The following is a 4,914-nucleotide window of genomic DNA, read 5'->3' as shown; positions in this document are numbered from 1 at the left end:
CTCTTACTGCGGAGGTCTCCAGTTCAATCCCTGGCTGGGGAACTAAGATCCCACAAGCCATGTGGCATGGCCAAAAAAAAAAAAAAAAAAAAAACTATAACCCAAAAATACTCCATAAGGGCTTCCTTGGTGGCACAGTGGTTAAGAATCCGCCTGCCAATGCAGGGCACACAGGTTCAAGCCCTTGCCAATGCAGGGCACACAGGTGCAAGCCCTGGTCCAGGAAGATCCCACATGCCATGGAGCAACTAAGCCCGTGCACCACAACTCCTGAGCCCACGTGCCACAACTACTGAAGCCCATGCAGCTAGAGTCCGTGCTCCGCAACAAGAGAAGCCACCACAATGAGAAGGCCGTGCACTGCAACGAAGTGTAGCCCCCACTCACCTCAACTAGAGAAAGCCTGCGGGCAGAAACAAAGACCCAAGGCAGCCAAAATTAATTAATTAAATAAATAAAAATACTCCATAAGTTCTTAAAATACCTGAATGTACACATTAAAAGGATACACTGGATACCAGGAAAAAATGACATAGAACAATCAACCCCAAGTCATATTCTAGTAAAACTATGAGATATTAAAGATAAAGAAAGAAATCTTCAAGAATTCTAGGCAAAATGATGAAATAAGTTACAAAAGCGGGAGAATTCCAGTGGTACTCAACTTCCCAAAAACAGCATTCAGAGCAAGGCAACTGTGTAGCCACATTTGAAAGAAAATCAAGAAAGTATAAACCAGAATCTTACACCCAGCCAAGTAGTTCTTCAATAAACAAAACTATAAAAAACAGTTTCAATCATGCAATAACTCAGTAAATACTGTCCATAAGTACCCTTTATGAGGAATCTACTACATGATAAGCTTCATCCAACCAAAAGATGACTGCACCAGGATGATGATGAGCCCCCGCAAGATCTGGTTTTGAAGCCCAGTGGGGATTAATTTCAGGAGAGCCAGAGGGCTATAGGAAACAGAGACTTAACTTCTTAAAGGGCGAACACAAAATCTCACATGATCCAAGACCCAGGGCATAAGCAGTAATTTGGAAGGAGCCTGGATCAAAGCCACCTGCTGATCTTGGAGGGAACCGGAGCTCACCCTGGGGAGACAGGCACTACAGCAGCCATTTCAGTGAGCCTGTTCTACCAGGAGGACACGGGTGCTGGCAAGTGCCATTTTGGAATCCTTCCTCTAGCTTCTTAGTGCTGGGACTCTGACCTACCTGCCACCAGTACTGGGACATCTCAAACCACACAGCTAGCGAGGTGGGGACACAGCCCCACCCAAAAGCAGATGAGCTGCCTTAGGACCCCATGAGCCTCTGCTACCCAGGGACCTGGCCCCTCCCACCAGAGGACCCAGGTCATCCCCACTCACAAGTGAACCAGAATTAGCCCCAACTACTGGGGCCCTGCAGCCAGTCATCAGAACTTGGCTACGCCCACAAGTGGGCAGACATCAACTCCGGGACCCCCCAGGCCCTGTCGCCAGAGACCCCAGGACCTGGCCTACAGAGCAATAACAAAAGATAGGTAACCTAAAAATGGACCAGAAAACCAGGAATTCGTACAAAAACCATCCAAAGGGCATGAAAGTCATGAAAAAGTGTTCACCCTTAGCAAAATTCTAATTTGAAACAATAAAATACACAGACTTTCAAATATAGTTACCTCTTGGCTTTTATGGATAAACAATGGGGTGGGCTTGGGAATGCACACACAGCAAGATGTAAGTTATTCATAATGTCTAACACTTGGATTACGTTTTGGTTCACAGGTATTTATATATTAAACTAATTAATTAATTAATACTGAATAGGTCATGTACGGAACAATGATGATAGCCTCGGTACAACCATCCTGATTACTTCAAATCAATTCAACTGAGGCCCTAAAAACAAAACAAAACAAAACCAAGCAATGCACATAAAGTGCATTATAATAATGCACTTATAACGCACTTATAATAATGCAGGACACATAGTAAGTATTTGACCAGTGGAATCCATTGTTATTAGTTTAAAGAAATGGGTATAAGACAGGAAATTCAGGGTGACCATAAAAACCAGGGAAATCTATTCTGAAAAGCCTTCTCCCAAGTGGGTCCCCACATTGACCAATGCAGTCGGGAAAGTTACATGTATCTTTAGTCAGAACTTTCAACAGTGGAAGCAACATAGAAGCCTCAAGGAAGCTCATTACTCAGGACAGCGACAGAGAGCACAGCACCATCTGGGTATCAGGGGGCTTTACTTTCTCCTTCTCAAGCCATAGAATATGGATTTGAAAGAGCCTTAAACCAGGACTCTTGACTGAAGTTACACTGGGCTGAGGAGCAACTCTGGATCTCAGGGAGAGAGAAAGTTAACCTTCGAAATGCTCTCAAAGACGCTTGTTTCTACCGTATTTACCCTCTGTCCTTCCTGTTTACTGAGCACCTGCCAAGAACCTACTAAAGTAAAACTTATCTTTGCTTCAGGCACCAAAACAAATGACCTTTGCTTTGTGACCAAGGCAGCAGTTCAAAGGAATAAGTGGGGACAGACTATTTTCCAAAGCAACATACATGCTCTCACCTACAGAAATCTAAGACTTTTGGAATAGGAATTGTGTTTGGAGGAGTCATAGCTGGAAAGAGGATTCATAGGACCCAGAAGTAGGAAAATGATGGGAAGATTTTCATACTCTCCAGGTAAGTAATGTCACTTTTATCACCTTTCTTCTTTGCCTTATATTTCCCATCTTTATGATTTGCAGGGTAAAAATAACTAACATTTCTTAAGTACTTCCTATGGAACAGATACTATGCTAAGCTTTATGGACATTAGCTGTTTTAATTCTCACACCAATTCTTTGAGGCGGGAACTACTAACTCCCTATTTTACAGGAGAGGACAATGATTAAGCGAATAAAATGACCTGCTTAAAGCCACACTCCTGGTAATTGCTGGGGCCAGAGGTAGGAAATCCAGCTCTATCTGATAAGAATTTCTGCTTTTAGCAAGTATTCTATGCTAGACCATGGGCAGGGCTAAATCCAGGCTATCTAGAAAGATTCATAAACCAGAAACTCTCATTTCCTTTCTCCCTCTCTCCCTCCCTCCTGCAAAGTTTACTCAGAACCTAATGTACTCGCTAGTCAAGTCAACAGTCAAGCTGCTGGGGATCCACACAGTCGAATGAGGGAGACCCACAAGTAATTTAAAAGATGATGGTTTAAGTATTATGATGGAAATAAACAGAGGATACCTAAAGGGGTCAAGAAATGCCTCTGCTGCAGACTCTTGAAAAGCCACCTCTTTCAGGAAAAATCTGATGACATATTTTTTCAGGGATTCAGCATCTGGTCAAGGCAGTGGAATTTAGCATTTGGTGAAACCTAAAGCCTCATCCATGAGGCATTGCCTCCTTTCTTATTCGACTACAGGTTGAAAGGATCTTCCACAATGTAGAATAATCCACGCCTAGTCCCAGCACCACATGGCAGTTAACAGTTGGGGGAGGGAAGGTGAGACAAGGATCCTAGGAGTCCCAGACTCTGGCAAGATAATGGGAAAGTTTGAATATGCTTCTTCACAATCTGAACCATTTTCTAAGACTGCCTGTCCTACAACAGAAACCGCAGTTTGGTTATAAAGCCCGTGGGTCTACCAAGGGCACAGATATCAGGACTCCACTAACTTATCACAAAATATTGGTGTCTATCCTGGTTAATTATATTTTGTTTGAATTAAAGTAGCAATTCCTGTCCCAGAGACCCTAGAACGATAAAGAAGAACACAAACCTATTATCAATATTTTTTAAAGGCCAATGGAATCTGTACGTTTAAATGATATAATGTAGCACAGGCTAAGAGAACATATTACGGTTGAATCTCTGTTCCACGAATGACTAGCTATGTGACTGTGGATAAACGTAGTTTACCTTTCTGAGTTTTATTCCTTATGTCAATAACGGGACTACTTCTACATACTTCATAGAGTGACGAGAATTAAAGTAGATAGTATGATCAAACACTGAGACAAGGGCCTAATCCTTAGAACAGCACTGTGGAATAGAAATAGGATACAAGCTACACTGTCATTTTATTTTATTTATTTATTTTTTTGTGGTATGCGGGCCTCCCTCTGCTGCGGCCTCTCCCGTTGCGGAGCACAGGCTCCGGACGCGCAGGCCCAGCGGCCACGGCCCACGGGCCCAGCCGCTCCGCGACATGCGGGATCCTCCCGGACCGGGGCACGAACCCGCGTCCCCTGCATCGGCAGGCGGACGCGCAACCACTGCGCCACCAGGGAAGCCCCATACACCGTCATTTTAAATGTTTTAAAAGCCACATAAAAAAGCAAAAGATATAGGTGGAATTTATTTTAGTAATATTTAATCATATTTTGTTTAACCCCATTATGCAAATCTTTATGATGTCAAAATATTTATCACTTTAGTTTTTTTAACTTAAATTTAAATACATTGAAACTTCAGTTTCTTTTTTTGTGTGTGTGGTATGCGGGCCTCCCTCTGCTGCGGCCTCTCCCGTTGCGGAGCACAGGCTCCGGACGCGCAGGCCCAGCGGCCACGGCCCACGGGCCCAGCCGCTCCGCGACATGCGGGATCCTCCCGGACCGGGGCACGAACCCGCGTCCCCTGCATCGGCAGGCGGACGCGCAACCACTGCGCCACCAGGGAAGCCCCATACACCGTCATTTTAAATGTTTTAAAAGCCACATAAAAAAGCAAAAGATATAGGTGGAATTTATTTTAGTAATATTTAATCATATTTTGTTTAACCCCATTATGCAAATCTTTATGATGTCAAAATATTTATCACTTTAGTTTTTTTAACTTAAATTTAAATACATTGAAACTTCAGTTTCTTTTTTTTTGTGTGTGGTATGCGGGCCTCCCTCTGCTGCGGCC

Source organism: Physeter macrocephalus, chromosome 16 (genome assembly GCF_002837175.3).
Source record: "Physeter macrocephalus isolate SW-GA chromosome 16, ASM283717v5, whole genome shotgun sequence".
In the NCBI taxonomy this organism is placed as follows: domain Eukaryota; kingdom Metazoa; phylum Chordata; class Mammalia; order Artiodactyla; family Physeteridae; genus Physeter; species Physeter macrocephalus.
The sequence above is the reverse complement of the archived record's forward strand: the minus strand, read 5'-3'. Positions refer to the sequence as shown.